This window comes from Pseudophryne corroboree, chromosome 3 (genome assembly GCF_028390025.1).
Source record: "Pseudophryne corroboree isolate aPseCor3 chromosome 3, aPseCor3.hap2, whole genome shotgun sequence".
NCBI classification, from domain to species: Eukaryota; Metazoa; Chordata; class Amphibia; order Anura; family Myobatrachidae; genus Pseudophryne; species Pseudophryne corroboree.
Window position 1 is genome coordinate 440,312,781 of NC_086446.1, and position 15,556 is coordinate 440,328,336.

A 15,556-nucleotide genomic window follows, 5' to 3' on the forward strand; every position below is an offset into this window, starting at 1 on the left:
GAATTCTACCACTGAACCACCAATGCTCCACAGATGCCTAATTTTACACTTACTCATGTACTTTAGTGTATAAAACAAAGCAGGAGTGTCAGGATGCCTTGCCTTGCCATCACCTCCAAGCCTACGTAACCAAGCCCGACTAGCACAGTCGCTAAAGCATAAGACTATTAATCTTAGGGTCATGTATTTGAGCTCCATGTTGGGCTGTTGTTTTTTTCTCTTCCTGTACCATTGTATGTGGAATAGTGTATACTTGCATCACCACAGCGCAAATGGCTGTCCTCACTTTCACAAAATGCACTGCCCTATCAGCAAAAACTCAGGAATGTATTGACCGGGATTTGAACCCGGCCTCCCACGTGGCCGGCTAGATTTCTACCACTGAATTACCAATGATCCACAGATGCTTAATTTTAGACTTACTCATGTACTTTAGTGTACAAAACAAAGCAGGAGAGTCAGGATGCCTTGCCTTGCCATCACCACAACTCCTCGGTTACCAAGCATTGCTAACTCAGTCGGTAAAGCATAAGACTCTTAATCTCAGGGTCGCGGGTTCGAGCCCCACATTGGGCGGATGTTTTTTTTCTTTTCCTGTACCATTGTATGTGGAACTCTGTCAACTTGCACCACCACAGCGCAAATGGCTGTCCTCACTTTCACAAAATGCACTGCCATATCAGCAAGAACTCAGGACTGCATTGGCCGGGAATCGAACCCAGACCTCCCGCGTGGCAGGCGAGAATTCTACCACTGAACCACCAATGCTCCACAGATACTTAATTTTACACTTACTCATGTACTTTAGTTTATGAAACAAAGCAGGAGTGTCAGGATCCCTTGCCTTGCCATCACCTCCATACATTCTCAACCAAGCCTGGCTAGCTCAGTCGGTAGAGCATGAGACTCTTAATTTCAGGGTCGTGGGTCCAAGCCCAACGTTGGGCGGATATTTTTTCTTTTCCTGTACCATTGTATGTGGAACACTGTATACCTGCACCACCACAGCGCAAATGGCTGTCCTCACTTTCACAAAATACACTGCCATATCAGCAAAAACTCAGGACTGCATTGGCCGGGAATCGATTAAGGGCCTCACGCGTGGCAGGCGAGAATTCTACTACTGAACCACCAATGCTCCACAGATGCCTAATTTTACACTTACTCATGTACTTTAGTGTATAAAACAAAGCAGGAGTGTCAGGATGCCTTGCCTTGCCATCACCTCCAAGCCTACGTAACCAAGCCCGACTAGCACAGTCGCTAGAGCATAAGACTATTAATCTTAGGGTCATGTATTTGAGCTCCATGTTGGGCAGTTGTTTTTTTCTCTTCCTGTACCATTGTATGTGGAACAGTGTATACTTGCATCACCACAGCGCAAATGGCTGTCCTCACTTTCACAAAATGCACTGCCCTATCAGCAAAAACTCAGGAATGTATTGACCGGGAATTGAACCCGGCCTCCCACGTGGCCGGCTAGATTTCTACCACTGAACCACCAATGATCCACAGATGCTTAATTTTAGACTTACTCATGTACTTTAGTGTACAAAACAAAGCAGGAGAGTCAGGATGCCTTGCCTTGCCATCACCACAACTCCTTGGTTACCAAGCATTGCTAACTCAGTCGGTAAAGCATGAGACTCTTAATCTCAGGGTCGTGGGTTCGAGCCCCACATTGGGCGGATGTTTTTTTTCTTTTCCTGTACCATTGTATGTGGAACACTGTCAACTTGCACCACCACAGCGCAAATGGCTGTCCTCACTTTCACAAAATGCACTGCCATATCAGCAAAAACTCAGGACTGCATTGGCAGGGAATCGAACCCGGGCTTCCCGCGTGGAAGGCAAGAATTCTACCACTGAACCACCAATGCTCCACAGGTACTTAATTTTACACTTACTCGTGTACTTTAGTGTATGAAACAAAGCAGGAGTGTCTGGATGCCTTGCCTTGCCATCACCTCCATACATTCGCAACCAAGCCTGGCTAGCTCAGTCGGTAGAGCATGAGACTCTTAATCTCAGGGTCGTGGGTTCGAGCCCCACGTTGGGCGGATGTTTTTTCTTTTTACTGTACCATTGTATGTGGAACATTGTAAACTTGCACCACCACAGCGCAAATAGCTGTCTTCACTTTCACAAAATGCACTGCCATATCAGCAAATACTCAGGACAGCATTGGCCGGGAATCGAACCCAGGCCTCCCGCATGTAAGGCGAGAATTCTACCACTGAACCACCAAAGCTCCACAGGTACTTTGTTTTACACTTACTCGTGTACTTTAGTGTATGAAACAAAGCAGGAGTGTCAGGATGCCTTGCCTTGCCTTGCCATCACCTCCATACATTCGCAACCAAGCCTGGCTATCTCAGTCGGTAGAGCATGAGACTCTTAATCTCAGGGTCGTGGGTTCGAGCCCCACGTTGGGCGGATGTTTTTTCTTTTCCTGTACCATTGTATGTGGAACACTGTCAACTTGCACCACCACAGCGCAAATGGCTGTCCTCACTTTCACAAAATACACTGCCATATCAGCAAAAACTCAGGACTGCATTGGCCGGGAATCGATTAAGGGCCTCACGCGTGGCAGGCGAGAATTCTACTACTGAACCACCAATGCTCCACAGATGCCTAATTTTACACTTACTCATGTACTTTAGTGTATAAAACAAAGCAGGAGTGTCAGGATGCCTTGCCTTGCCATCACCTCCAAGCCTACGTAACCAAGCCCGACTAGCACAGTCGCTAGAGCATAAGACTATTAATCTTAGGGTCATGTATTTGAGCTCCATGTTGGGCAGTTGTTTTTTTCTCTTCCTGTACCATTGTATGTGGAACAGTGTATACTTGCATCACCACAGCGCAAATGGCTGTCCTCACTTTCACAAAATGCACTGCCCTATCAGCAAAAACTCAGGAATGTATTGACCGGGAATTGAACCCGGCCTCCCATGTGGCCGGCTAGATTTCTACCACTGAACCACCAATGATCCACAGATGCTTAATTTTAGACTTACTCATGTACTTTAGTGTACAAAACAAAGCAGGAGAGTCAGGATGCCTTGCCTTGCCATCACCACAACTCCTCAGTTACCAAGCATTGCTAACTCAGTCGGTAAAGCATGAGGCTCTTAATCTCAGGGTCGTGGGTTCGAGCCCCACATTGGGCGGATGTTTTTTTTCTTTTCCTGTACCATTGTATGTGGAACACTGTCAACTTGCACCACCACAGCGCAAATGGCTGTCCTCACTTTCACAAAATGCACTGCCATATCAGCAAAAACTCAGGACTGCATTGGCCGGGAATCAAACCCGGGCCTCCCGCGTGGCAGGCGAGAATTCTACCACTGAACCACCAATGCTCCACAGATACTGAATTTTACACTTACTCGTGTACTTTAGTGTATGAAACAAAGCAGGAGTGTCAGGATGCCTTGCCTTGCCATCACCTCCATACATTCTCAACCAAGCCTGGCTAACTCAGTCGGTAGAGCATGAGACTCTTAATCTCAGGGTCGTGGGTTCGAGCCCCACGTTGGGCGGATGTTTTTTCTTTTCCTGTACCATTGTATGTGGAACACTGTATACTTGCACCACAACAGCGCAAATGGCTGTCCTCACTTTCACAAAATACACTGCCATATCAGGAAAAACTCAAGACTGCATTGGCCGGGAATCGATTCCGGGCCTCACGCGTGGCAGGCGAGAATTCTACCACTGAACCACCAATGCTCCACAGATGCCTTATTTTACACTTACTCATGTACTTTAGTGTATAAAACAAAGCAGGAGTGTCAGGATGCCTTGCCTTGCCATCACCTCCATACATTCTCAACCAAGCCTGGCTAGCTCAGTCGGTAGAGCATAAGACTCTTAATCTCAGGGTCGTGGGTTCGAGCCCCACGTTGGGCGGATGTTTTTTCTTTTCCTGTACCATTGTATGTGGAACACTGTATACTTGCACCACCACAGCGCAAATGGCTGTCCTCACTTTCACAAAATACACTGCCATATCAGCAAAAACTCAGGACTGCATTGGCCGGGAATCGATTCCGGGCCTCACGCGTGGCAGGCGAGAATTCTACCACTGAACCACCAATGCTCCACAGATGCTTAATTTTACACTTACTCATGTACTTTAGTGTATAAAACAAAGCAGAAGTGTCAGGATGCCTTGCCTTGCCATCACCTCCAAGCCTATGTAACCAAGCCCGACTAGCACAGTCGCTAGAGCATAAGACTATTAATCTTAGGGTCATGTATTTGAGCTCCATGTTGGGCAGTTGTTTTTTTCTCTTCCTGTACCATTGTATGTGGAACAGTGTATACTTGCATCACCACAGCGCAAATGGCTGTCCTCACTTTCACAAAATGCACTGCCCTATCAGCAAAAACTCAGGAATGTATTGACCGGGAATTGAACCCGGCCTCCCACGTGGCCGGCTAGATTTCTACCACTGAACCACCAATGATCCACAGATGCTTAATTTTAGACTTACTCATGTACTTTAGTGTACAAAACAAAGCAGGAGAGTCAGGATGCCTTCACTTTCCATCACCACAACTCCTCGGTTACCAAGCATTGCTAACTCAGTCGGTAAAGCATGAGACTCTTAATCTCAGGGTCGTGGGTTCGAGCCCCACATTGGGTGGATGTTTTTTTTCTTTTCCTGTACCATTGTATGTGGAACACTGTCAACTTGCACCACCACAGCGCAAATGGCTGTCCTCACTTTCACAAAATGCACTGCCATATCAGCAAATACTCAGGACTGCATTGGCCGGGAATCGAACCCAGGCCTCCCGCGTGGCAGGCGAGATTTCTACCACTGAACCACCAATGCTCCACAGATGCCTTATTTTCCACTTACTCATGTACTTTAGTGTATAAAACAAAGCAGGAGTGTCAGGATGCCTTGCCTTGCCATCACCTCCATACATTCTCAACCAAGCCTGGCTAGCTCAGTCGGTAGAGCATGAGACTCTTAATCTCAGGGTCGTGGGTTCGAGCCCCACGTTGGGCGGATGTTTTTTCTTTTCCAGTACCATTGTATGTGGAACACTGTATACTTGCACCACCACAGCGCAAATGGCTGTCCTCACTTTCACAAAATACACTGCCATATCAGCAAAAACTCAGGACTGCATTGGCCTGGAATCGATTCCGGGCCTCACGCGTGGCAGGCGAGAATTCTACCACTGAACCACCAATGCTCCACAGATGCCTAATTTTACACTTACTCATGTACTTTAGTGTATAAAACAAAGCAGGAGTGTCAGGATGCCTTGCCTTGCCATCACCTCCAAGCCTACGTAACCAAGCCCGACTAGCACAGTCGCTAGAGCATAAGACTATTAATCTTAGGGTCATGTATTTGAGCTCCATGTTGGGCAGTTGTTTTTTTCTCTTCCTGTACCATTGTATGTGGAACAGTGTATACTTGCATCACCACAGCGCAAATGGCTGTCCTCACTTTCACAAAATGCACTGCCCTATCAGCAAAATCTCAGGAATGTATTGACCGGGAATTGAACCCGGCCTCCCACGTGGCCGGCTAGATTTCTACCACTGAACCACCAATGATCCACAGATGCTTATTTTTAAACTTTCTCATGTACTTTAGTGTACAAAACAAAGCAGGAGAGTCAGGATGCCTTCCCTTTCCATCACCACAACTCCTCGGTTACCAAGCATTGCTAACTCAGTCGGTAAAGCATGAGACTCTTAATCTCAGGGTCGAGCCCCACATTGGGCGGATGTTTTTTTTCTTTTCCTGTACCATTGTATGTGGAACACTGTCAACTTGCACCACCACAGCGCAAATGGCTGTCCTCACTTTCACAAAATGCACTGCCATATCAGCAAAAACTCAGGACTGCATTGGCCGGGAATCGAACCCGGGCCTCCCGCGTGGCAGGCGAGAATTCTACCACTGAACCACCAATGCTCCACAGATACTTAAGTTTACACTTACTCGTGTACTTTAGTGTATGAAACAAAGCAGGAGTGTCAGGATGCCTTGCCTTGCCATCACCTCCATATATGCTCAACCAAGCCTGGCTAGCTCAGTCGGTAGAGCATGAGACTCTTAATCTCAGGGTCGTGGGTTCGAGCCCCACGTTGGGCGGATGTTTTTTCTTTTCCTGTACCATTGTATGTGAACACTGTATACTTGCACCACAACAGTGCAAATGGCTGTCCTCACTTTCACAAAATACACTGCCATATCAGCAAAAACTCAAGACTGCATTGGCCGGGAATTGATTCCGGGCCTCACGCGTGGCAGGCGAGAATTCTACCACTGAACCACCAATGCTCCACAGATGCCTTATTTTACACTTACTCATGTACTTTAGTGTATAAAACAAAGCAGGAGTGTTAGGATGCCTTGCCTTGCCATCACCTCCATACATTCTCAACCAAGCCTGGCTAGCTCAGTCGGTAGAGCATGAGACTCTTAATCTCAGGGTCGTGGGTTCGAGCCCCACGTTGGGCGGATGTTTTTTCTTTTCCTGTACCATTGTATGTGGAAAACTGTATACTTGCACCACCACAGCGCAAATGTTTGTCCTCACTTTCACAAAATACACTGCCATATCAGCAAAAACTCAGGACTGCATTGGCCAGGAATCGAACCCCGGCCTCCCGCGTGGCAGGCGAGAATTCTACCACTAAACCACCAATGCTCCACAGATACTTAATTTTACACGTACTCGTGTACTTTAGTGTATGAAACAAAGCAGGAGTGTCAGGATGCCTTGCCTTGCCATCACCTCCATACATTCTAAACCAAGCCTGGCTAGCTCAGTTGGTAGAGCATGAGACTCTTAATCTCAGGGTCGTGGGTTCGAGCCCCACGTTGGGCGGATGTTTTTTCTTTTCATGTACCATTGTATGTGGAACAGTGTATACTTGCACCACCACAGCGCAAATGGCTGTCCTCACTTTCACAAAATACACTGCCATATCAGCAAAAACTCAGGACTGCATTGGCCGGGAATCGATTCCGGGCCTCACGCGTGGCAGGCGAGAATTCTACCACTGAACCACCAATGCTCCACAGATACCTAATTTTACACTTACTCATGTACTTTAGTGTATAAAACAAAGCAGGAGTGTCAGGATTCCTTGCCTTGCCATCACCTCCAAGCCTACGTAACCAAGCCCGACTAGCACAGTCGCTAGAGCATAAGACTATTAATCTTAGAGTCATGTATTTGAGCTCCATGTTGGGCAGTTATTTTTTTCTCTTCCTGTACCATTGTATGTGGAACAGTATATACTTGCATCACCACAGCGCAAATAGCTGTCCTCACTTTCACAAAATGAACTGCCCTATCAGCAAAAACTCAGGAATGTATTGACCGGGAATTGAACCCAGCCTCCCACGTGGCCGGCTAGATTTCTACCACTGAACCACCGATGATCCACAGATGCTTAATTTTAGACTTACTCATGTACTTTAGTGTACAAAACAAAGCAGGAGAGTCAGGATGCCTTGCCTTGCCATCACCACAACTCCTCGGTTACCAAGCATTGCTAACTCAGTCGGTAAAGCATGAGACTCTTAATCTCAGCGTCGTGGGTTCGAGCCCCACATTGGGCGGATGTTTTTTTTCTTTTCCAGTACGATTGTATGTGGAACACTGTCAACTTGCACCACCACAGCGCAAATGGCTGTCCTCACTTTCACAAAATGCACTGCCATATCAGCAAAAGCTCAGGACTGCATTGGCCGGGAATCAAACCCTGGCCTCCCGCATGGCAGGCGAGAATTCTACCACTGAACCACCAATGCTCCACAGAAACTTAATTTTACACTTACTCATGTACTTTAGTGTATGAAACAAAGCAGGAGTGTCAGGATGCCTTGCCTTGCCATCACCTCCATACATTCTCAACCAAGCCCGGCTAGCTCAGTCGGTAGAGCATGAGACCCTTAATCTCAGACTCGTGGGTTCGAGCCCCACGTTGGGCGGATGTTATTTCTTTTCCTGTACCATTGTATGTGGAACACTGTCAACTTGCACCACCACAGCGCAAATGGCTGTCCTCACTTTCACAAAATACACTGCCATATCAGCAAAAACTCAGGACTGCATTGGCCGGGAATTGATTCCGGGCCTCATGCGTGGCAGGCGAGAATTCTACCACTGAACCACCAATGCTCCACAGATGCCTAATTTTACACTTACTCATGTACTTTAGTGTATAAAACAAAGCAGGAGTGTCAGGATGCCTTGCCTTGCCATCACCTCCAAGCCTACGTAATCAAGCCCGACTAGCACAGTCGCTAGAGCATAGGACTATTAATCTTAGGGTCATGTATTTGAGCTCCATGTTGGGCAGTTGTTTTTTTCTCTTACTGTACCATTGTATGTGGAACAGTGTATACTTGCATCACCACAGCGCAAATGGCTGTCCTCACTTTCACAAAATGCACTGCCCTATCAGCAAAAACTCAGGAATGTATTGACCGGGAATTGAACCTGGCCTCCCACGTGGCCGGCTAGATTTCTACCACTGAACCACCAATGATCCACAGATGCTTAATTTTAGACTTACTCATGTACTTTAGTGTACAAAACAAAGCAGGAGAGTCAGGATGCCTTGCCTTGCCATCACCACAACTCCTCGGTTACCAAGCATTGCTAACTCAGTCGGTAAAGCATGAGACTCTTAATCTCAGGGTCGTGGGTTCGAGCCCCACATTGGGCGGATGTTTTTTTTCTTTTCCTGTACCATTGTATGTAGAACACTATCAACTTGCCCCACAACAGCACAAATGGCTGTCCTCACTTTCACAAAATGCACTGCCATATCAGCAAAAACTCAGGACTGCATTGGCCGGGAATCGAACCCGGGCCTCCCGCGTGGCAGGCGACAATTCTACCACTGAACCACCAATGCTCCACAGATACTTAATTTTACACTTACTCCTGTACTTTAGTGTAGGAAACAAAGCAGGAGTGTCAGGATGCCTTGCCTTGCCATCACCTCCATACATTCTCAACCAAGCCCGGCTAGCTCAGTCGGTAGAGCATGAGACCCTTAATCTCAGACTCGTGGGTTCGAGCCCCACGTTGGGCGGATGTTATTTCTTTTCCTGTACCATTGTATGTGGAACACTGTCAACTTGCACCACCACAGCGCAAATGGCTGTCCTCACTTTCACAAAATACACTGCCATATCAGCAAAAACTCAGGACTGCATTGGCCGGGAATTGATTCCGGGCCTCATGCGTGGCAGGCGAGAATTCTACCACTGAACCACCAATGCTCCACAGATGCCTAATTTTACACTTACTCATGTACTTTAGTGTATAAAACAAAGCAGGAGTGTCAGGATGCCTTGCCTTGCCATCACCTCCAAGCCTACGTAATCAAGCCCGACTAGCACAGTCGCTAGAGCATAGGACTATTAATCTTAGGGTCATGTATTTGAGCTCCATGTTGGGCAGTTGTTTTTTTCTCTTACTGTACCATTGTATGTGGAACAGTGTATACTTGCATCACCACAGCGCAAATGGCTGTCCTCACTTTCACAAAATGCACTGCCCTATCAGCAAAAACTCAGGAATGTATTGACCGGGAATTGAACCTGGCCTCCCACGTGGCCGGCTAGATTTCTACCACTGAACCACCAATGATCCACAGATGCTTAATTTTAGACTTACTCATGTACTTTAGTGTACAAAACAAAGCAGGAGAGTCAGGATGCCTTGCCTTGCCATCACCACAACTCCTCGGTTACCAAGCATTGCTAACTCAGTCGGTAAAGCATGAGACTCTTAATCTCAGGGTCGTGGGTTCGAGCCCCACATTGGGCGGATGTTTTTTTTCTTTTCCTGTACCATTGTATGTAGAACACTATCAACTTGCCCCACAACAGCACAAATGGCTGTCCTCACTTTCACAAAATGCACTGCCATATCAGCAAAAACTCAGGACTGCATTGGCCGGGAATCGAACCCGGGCCTCCCGCGTGGCAGGCGACAATTCTACCACTGAACCACCAATGCTCCACAGATACTTAATTTTACACTTACTCCTGTACTTTAGTGTAGGAAACAAAGCAGGAGTGTCAGGATGCCTTGCCTTACCATCACCTCCATACATTCTCAACCAAGCCTGGCTGGCTTAGTCGCTAGAGCATGAGACTCTTAATCTCAGGGTCGTGGGTTTGAGCCCCATGTTGGGCGGATGTTTTTTCTTTTCATGTACCATTGTATGTGGAACACTGTATACTTGCACCACCACAGCGCAAATGGCTGTCCTCACTTTCACAAAATACACTGCCATATCAGCAAAAACTCAGGACTGCATTGGCCGGGAATCGATTCCGGGCCTCATGCGTGGCAGGCGAGAATTCTACCACTGAACCACCAATGCTCCACAGATGCCTAATTTTACACTTACTCATGCACTTTAGTGTATAAAACAAAGCAGGAGTGTCAGGATGCCTTGCCTTGCCATCACCTCCAAGCCTACGTAACCAAGCCCGACTAGCACAGTCGCTAGAGCATAAGACTATTAATCTTAGGGTCATGTATTTGAGCTCCATGTTGGGCAGTTGTTTTTTTCTCTTCCTGTACCATTGTATGTGGAACAGTGTATACTTGCATCACCACAGCGCAAATGGCTGTCCTCACTTTCACAAAATGCACTGCCCTATCAGCAAAAACTCAGGAATGTATTGACCGGGAATTGAACCCGGCCTCCCACGTGGCCGGCTAGATTTCTACCACTGAACCACCAATGATCCACAGATGCTTAATTTTAGACTTACTCATGTACTTTAGTGTACAAAACAAAGCAGGAGAGTCAGGATGCCTTGCCTTGCCATCACCACAACTCCTCGGTTACCAAGCATTGCTAACTCAGTCGGTAAAGCATGAGACTCTTAATCTCAGGGTCGTGGGTTCGAGCCCCACGTTGGGCGGATGTTTTTTCTTTTCCTGTACCATTGTATGTGGAACACTGTATACTTGCACCACAACAGTGCAAATGGCTGTCCTCACTTTCACAAAATACACTGCCATATCAGCAAAAACTCAAGACTGCATTGGCCGGGAATCGATTCCGGGCCTCACGCGTGGCAGGCGAGAATTCTACCACTGAACCACCAATGCTCCACAGATGCCTTGTTTTACACTTACTCATGTACTTTAGTGTATAAAACAAAGCAGGAGTGTCAGGATGCCTTGCCTTGCCATCACCTCCAAGCCTACGTAATCAAGCCCGACTAGCACAGTCGCTAGAGCATAGGACTATTAATCTTAGGGTCATGTATTTGAGCTCCATGTTGGGCAGTTGTTTTTTTCTCTTCCTGTACCATTGTATGTGGAACAGTGTATACTTGCATCACCACAGCGCAAATGGCTGTCCTCACTTTCACAAAATGCACTGCCCTATCAGCAAAAACTCAGGAATGTATTGACCGGGAATTGAACCCGGCCTCCCACGTGGCCGGCTAGATTTCTACCACTGAACCACCAATGATCCACAGATGCTTAATTTTAGACTTACTCGTGTACTTTAGTGTACAAAACAAAGCAGGAAAGTCAGGATGCCTTGCCTTGCCATCACCACAACTCCTCAGATACCAAGCATTGCTAACTCAGTCGGTAAAGCATGAGGCTCTTAATCTCAGGGTCGTGGGTTCGAGCCCCACATTGGACGGATGTTTTTTTTCTTTTCCTGTACCATTGTATGTGGAACACTGTCAACTTGCACCACCACAGCGCAAATGGCTGTCCTCACTTTCACAAAATGCACTGCCATATCAGCAAAAACTCAGGACTGCATTGGCCGGGAATCGAACCCGGGCCTCTCGCGTGGCAGGCGAGAATTCTACCACTGAACCACCAATGCTCCCCAGATACTGAATTTTACACTTACTCGTGTACTTTAGTGTATGAAACAAAGCAGGAATTTTTAGGATGCCTTGCCTTGCCATCACATCCATACATTCTCAACCAAGCCTGGCTAACTCAGTCGGTAGAGCATGAGACTCTTAATCTCAGGGTCGTGGGTTCGAGCCCCACGTTAGGCAGATGTTTTTTCTTTTCCTGTACCATTGTATGTGGAACACTGTATACTTGCACCACAACAGCGCAAATGGCTGTCCTCACTTTCACAAAATACACTGCCATATCAGGAAAAACTCAAGACTGCATTGGCCGGGAATCGATTCCGGGCCTCACGCGTGGCAGGCGAGAATTCTACCACTGAACCACCAATGCTCCACAGATGCCTTATTGTACACTTACTCATGTACTTTAGTGTATAAAACAAAGCAGGAGTGTCAGGATGCCTTGCCTTGCCATCACCTCCATACATTCTCAACCAAGCCTGGCTAACTCAGTCGGTAGAGCATGAGACTCTTAATCTCAGGGTCGTGGGTTCGAGCCCCACGTTGGGCGGATGTTTTTTCTTTTCCTGTACCATTGTATGTGGAACACTGTATACTTGCACCACCACAGCGCAAATGGCTGTCCTCACTTTCACAAAATACACTGCCATATCAGCAAAAACTCAGGACTGCATTGGCCGGGAATCGATTCCGGGCCTCACGCGTGGCAGGCGAGAATTCTACCACTGAACCACCAATGCTCCACAGATGCTTAATTTTACACTTACTCATGTACTTTAGTGTATAAAACAAAGCAGAAGTGTCAGGATGCCTTGCCTTGCCATCACCTCCAAGCCTATGTAACCAAGCCCGACTAGCACAGTCGCTAGAGCATAAGACTATTAATCTTAGGGTCATGTATTTGAGCTCCATGTTGGGCAGTTGTTTTTTTCTCTTCCTGTACCATTGTATGTGGAACAGTGTATACTTGCATCACCACAGCGCAAATGGCTGTCCTCACTTTCACAAAATGCACTGCCCTATCAGCAAAAACTCAGGAATGTATTGACCGGGAATTGAACCCGGCCTCCCACGTGGCCGGCTAGATTTCTACCACTGAACCACCAATGATCCACAGATGCTTAATTTTAGACTTACTCATGTACTTTAGTGTACAAAACAAAGCAGGAGAGTCAGGATGCCTTGCCTTGCCATCACCACAACTCCTTGGTTACCAAGCATTGCTAACTCAGTCGGTAAAGCATGAGACTCTTAATCTCAGGGTCGTGGGTTCGAGCCCCACATTGGGCGGATGTTTTTTTTCTTTTCCTGTACCATTGTATGTGGAACACTGTCAACTTGCACCACCACAGCGCAAATGGCTGTCCTCACTTTCACAAAATGCACTGCCATATCAGCAAAAACTCAGGACTGCATTGGCAGGGAATCGAACCCGGGCTTCCCGCGTGGAAGGCAAGAATTCTACCACTGAACCACCAATGCTCCACAGGTACTTAATTTTACACTTACTCATGTACTTTAGTGTATGAAACAAAGCAGGAGTGTCAGGATGCCTTGCCTTGCCTTGCCATCACCTCCATACATTCGCAACCAAGCCTGGCTAGCTCAGTCGGTAGAGTATGAGACTCTTAATCTCAGGGTCGTGGGTTCGAGCACCACGTTGGGCGGATGTTTTTTCTTTTTACTGTACCATTGTATGTGGAACATTGTAAACTTGCACCACCACAGCGCAAATAGCTGTCTTCACTTTCACAAAATGCACTGCCATATCAGCAAATACTCAGGACAGCATTGGCCGGGAATCGAACCCAGGCCTCCCGCATGTAAGGCGAGAATTCTACCACTGAACCACCAAAGCTCCACAGGTACTTTGTTTTACACTTACTCGTGTACTTTAGTGTATGAAACAAAGCAGGAGTGTCAGGATGCCTTGCCTTGCCTTGCCATCACCTCCATACATTCGCAACCAAGCCTGGCTATCTCAGTCGGTAGAGCATGAGACTCTTAATCTCAGGGTCGTGGGTTCGAGCCCCACGTTGGGCGGATGTTTTTTCTTTTCCTGTACCATTGTATGTGGAACACTGTCAACTTGCACCACCACAGCGCAAATAGCTGTCCTCACTTTCACAAAATACACTGCCATATCAGCAAAAACTCAGGACTGCATTGGCCGGGAATCGATTCCGGGCCTCACGCGTGGCAGGCGAGAATTCTACCACTGAACCACCAATGCTCCACAGATGCCTAATTTTACACTTACTCATGTACTTTAGTGTATAAAACAAAGCAGGAGTGTCAGGATGCCTTGCCTTGCCATCACCTCCAAGCCTACGTAACCAAGCCCGACTAGCACAGTCGCTAAAGCATAAGACTATTAATCTTAGGGTCATGTATTTGAGCTCCATGTTGGGCTGTTGTTTTTTTCTCTTCCTGTACCATTGTATGTGGAATAGTGTATACTTGCATCACCACAGCGCAAATGGCTGTCCTCACTTTCACAAAATGCACTGCCCTATCAGCAAAAACTCAGGAATGTATTGACCGGGATTTGAACCCGGCCTCCCACGTGGCCGGCTAGATTTCTACCACTGAATTACCAATGATCCACAGATGCTTAATTTTAGACTTACTCATGTACTTTAGTGTACAAAACAAAGCAGGAGAGTCAGGATGCCTTGCCTTGCCATCACCACAACTCCTCGGTTACCAAGCATTGCTAACTCAGTCGGTAAAGCATAAGACTCTTAATCTCAGGGTCGCGGGTTCGAGCCCCACATTGGGCGGATGTTTTTTTTCTTTTCCTGTACCATTGTATGTGGAACTCTGTCAACTTGCACCACCACAGCGCAAATGGCTGTCCTCACTTTCACAAAATGCACTGCCATATCAGCAAGAACTCAGGACCGCATTGGCCGGGAATCGAACCCAGACCTCCCGCGTGGCAGGCGAGAATTCTACCACTGAACCACCAATGCTCCACAGATACTTAATTTTACACTTACTCATGTACTTTAGTTTATGAAACAAAGCAGGAGTGTCAGGATCCCTTGCCTTGCCATCACCTCCATACATTCTCAACCAAGCCTGGCTAGCTCAGTCGGTAGAGCATGAGACTCTTAATTTCAGGGTCGTGGGTCCAAGCCCAACGTTGGGCGGATATTTTTTCTTTTCCTGTACCATTGTATGTGGAACACTGTATACTTGCACCACCACAGCGCAAATGGCTGTCCTCACTTTCACAAAATACACTGCCATATCAGCAAAAACTCAGGACTGCATTGGCCGGGAATCGATTAAGGGCCTCACGCGTGGCAGGCGAGAATTCTACTACTGAACCACCAATGCTCCACAGATGCCTAATTTTACACTTACTCATGTACTTTAGTGTATAAAACAAAGCAGGAGTGTCAGGATGCCTTGCCTTGCCATCACCTCCAAGCCTACGTAACCAAGCCCGACTAGCACAGTCGCTAGAGCATAAGACTATTAATCTTAGGGTCATGTATTTGAGCTCCATGTTGGGCAGTTGTTTTTTTCTCTTCCTGTACCATTGTATGTGGAACAGTGTATACTTGCATCACCACAGCGCAAATGGCTGTCCTCACTTTCACAAAATGCACTGCCCTATCAGCAAAAACTCAGGAATGTATTGACCGGGAATTGAACCCGGCCTC

The 15,556-nt window shown here is 47.0% G+C and overlaps 27 non-coding genes across 27 annotated transcripts; 14 read left to right on the forward strand and 13 right to left on the reverse strand.

Annotated features, from left to right (window-relative positions):
* Positions 1 to 697: 697 nt before the first annotated feature.
* TRNAG-GCC (transfer RNA glycine (anticodon GCC)) lies at positions 698 to 768 on the reverse strand. Its single transcript has one exon. It is a non-coding gene; the product is annotated as a tRNA-Gly (tRNA).
* A 1,041-nt stretch (positions 769 to 1,809) lies between these two features.
* Positions 1,810 to 1,880, reverse strand: TRNAG-UCC (transfer RNA glycine (anticodon UCC)). Its single transcript has one exon. It is a non-coding gene; the product is annotated as a tRNA-Gly (tRNA).
* A 107-nt stretch (positions 1,881 to 1,987) lies between these two features.
* Positions 1,988 to 2,060, forward strand: TRNAK-CUU (transfer RNA lysine (anticodon CUU)). Its single transcript has one exon. It is a non-coding gene; the product is annotated as a tRNA-Lys (tRNA).
* Positions 2,061 to 2,180: 120 nt separating this feature from the next.
* Positions 2,181 to 2,251, reverse strand: TRNAV-UAC (transfer RNA valine (anticodon UAC)). The gene has a single exon. It is a non-coding gene; the product is annotated as a tRNA-Val (tRNA).
* Positions 2,252 to 2,363: 112 nt separating this feature from the next.
* TRNAK-CUU (transfer RNA lysine (anticodon CUU)) lies at positions 2,364 to 2,436 on the forward strand. The gene has a single exon. It is a non-coding gene; the product is annotated as a tRNA-Lys (tRNA).
* An 861-nt stretch (positions 2,437 to 3,297) lies between these two features.
* On the reverse strand, positions 3,298 to 3,368 carry TRNAG-GCC (transfer RNA glycine (anticodon GCC)). The gene has a single exon. It is a non-coding gene; the product is annotated as a tRNA-Gly (tRNA).
* Positions 3,369 to 3,475: 107 nt separating this feature from the next.
* On the forward strand, positions 3,476 to 3,548 carry TRNAK-CUU (transfer RNA lysine (anticodon CUU)). Its single transcript has one exon. It is a non-coding gene; the product is annotated as a tRNA-Lys (tRNA).
* A 297-nt stretch (positions 3,549 to 3,845) lies between these two features.
* Positions 3,846 to 3,918, forward strand: TRNAK-CUU (transfer RNA lysine (anticodon CUU)). The gene has a single exon. It is a non-coding gene; the product is annotated as a tRNA-Lys (tRNA).
* Positions 3,919 to 4,779: 861 nt separating this feature from the next.
* Positions 4,780 to 4,850, reverse strand: TRNAG-GCC (transfer RNA glycine (anticodon GCC)). Its single transcript has one exon. It is a non-coding gene; the product is annotated as a tRNA-Gly (tRNA).
* A 107-nt stretch (positions 4,851 to 4,957) lies between these two features.
* On the forward strand, positions 4,958 to 5,030 carry TRNAK-CUU (transfer RNA lysine (anticodon CUU)). Its single transcript has one exon. It is a non-coding gene; the product is annotated as a tRNA-Lys (tRNA).
* An 853-nt stretch (positions 5,031 to 5,883) lies between these two features.
* Positions 5,884 to 5,954, reverse strand: TRNAG-GCC (transfer RNA glycine (anticodon GCC)). Its single transcript has one exon. It is a non-coding gene; the product is annotated as a tRNA-Gly (tRNA).
* Positions 5,955 to 6,061: 107 nt separating this feature from the next.
* TRNAK-CUU (transfer RNA lysine (anticodon CUU)) lies at positions 6,062 to 6,134 on the forward strand. Its single transcript has one exon. It is a non-coding gene; the product is annotated as a tRNA-Lys (tRNA).
* Positions 6,135 to 6,430: 296 nt separating this feature from the next.
* Positions 6,431 to 6,503, forward strand: TRNAK-CUU (transfer RNA lysine (anticodon CUU)). The gene has a single exon. It is a non-coding gene; the product is annotated as a tRNA-Lys (tRNA).
* A 297-nt stretch (positions 6,504 to 6,800) lies between these two features.
* Positions 6,801 to 6,873, forward strand: TRNAK-CUU (transfer RNA lysine (anticodon CUU)). Its single transcript has one exon. It is a non-coding gene; the product is annotated as a tRNA-Lys (tRNA).
* Positions 6,874 to 7,734: 861 nt separating this feature from the next.
* Positions 7,735 to 7,805, reverse strand: TRNAG-GCC (transfer RNA glycine (anticodon GCC)). Its single transcript has one exon. It is a non-coding gene; the product is annotated as a tRNA-Gly (tRNA).
* A 107-nt stretch (positions 7,806 to 7,912) lies between these two features.
* TRNAK-CUU (transfer RNA lysine (anticodon CUU)) lies at positions 7,913 to 7,985 on the forward strand. Its single transcript has one exon. It is a non-coding gene; the product is annotated as a tRNA-Lys (tRNA).
* Positions 7,986 to 8,846: 861 nt separating this feature from the next.
* Positions 8,847 to 8,917, reverse strand: TRNAG-GCC (transfer RNA glycine (anticodon GCC)). Its single transcript has one exon. It is a non-coding gene; the product is annotated as a tRNA-Gly (tRNA).
* A 107-nt stretch (positions 8,918 to 9,024) lies between these two features.
* Positions 9,025 to 9,097, forward strand: TRNAK-CUU (transfer RNA lysine (anticodon CUU)). Its single transcript has one exon. It is a non-coding gene; the product is annotated as a tRNA-Lys (tRNA).
* Positions 9,098 to 9,958: 861 nt separating this feature from the next.
* Positions 9,959 to 10,029, reverse strand: TRNAG-GCC (transfer RNA glycine (anticodon GCC)). Its single transcript has one exon. It is a non-coding gene; the product is annotated as a tRNA-Gly (tRNA).
* A 1,781-nt stretch (positions 10,030 to 11,810) lies between these two features.
* Positions 11,811 to 11,881, reverse strand: TRNAG-GCC (transfer RNA glycine (anticodon GCC)). Its single transcript has one exon. It is a non-coding gene; the product is annotated as a tRNA-Gly (tRNA).
* A 108-nt stretch (positions 11,882 to 11,989) lies between these two features.
* On the forward strand, positions 11,990 to 12,062 carry TRNAK-CUU (transfer RNA lysine (anticodon CUU)). The gene has a single exon. It is a non-coding gene; the product is annotated as a tRNA-Lys (tRNA).
* Positions 12,063 to 12,359: 297 nt separating this feature from the next.
* On the forward strand, positions 12,360 to 12,432 carry TRNAK-CUU (transfer RNA lysine (anticodon CUU)). Its single transcript has one exon. It is a non-coding gene; the product is annotated as a tRNA-Lys (tRNA).
* An 861-nt stretch (positions 12,433 to 13,293) lies between these two features.
* Positions 13,294 to 13,364, reverse strand: TRNAG-UCC (transfer RNA glycine (anticodon UCC)). Its single transcript has one exon. It is a non-coding gene; the product is annotated as a tRNA-Gly (tRNA).
* A 112-nt stretch (positions 13,365 to 13,476) lies between these two features.
* On the forward strand, positions 13,477 to 13,549 carry TRNAK-CUU (transfer RNA lysine (anticodon CUU)). The gene has a single exon. It is a non-coding gene; the product is annotated as a tRNA-Lys (tRNA).
* Positions 13,550 to 13,669: 120 nt separating this feature from the next.
* TRNAV-UAC (transfer RNA valine (anticodon UAC)) lies at positions 13,670 to 13,740 on the reverse strand. Its single transcript has one exon. It is a non-coding gene; the product is annotated as a tRNA-Val (tRNA).
* Positions 13,741 to 13,852: 112 nt separating this feature from the next.
* On the forward strand, positions 13,853 to 13,925 carry TRNAK-CUU (transfer RNA lysine (anticodon CUU)). The gene has a single exon. It is a non-coding gene; the product is annotated as a tRNA-Lys (tRNA).
* Positions 13,926 to 14,786: 861 nt separating this feature from the next.
* On the reverse strand, positions 14,787 to 14,857 carry TRNAG-GCC (transfer RNA glycine (anticodon GCC)). The gene has a single exon. It is a non-coding gene; the product is annotated as a tRNA-Gly (tRNA).
* Between the last annotated feature and the right edge of the window lie 699 nt (positions 14,858 to 15,556).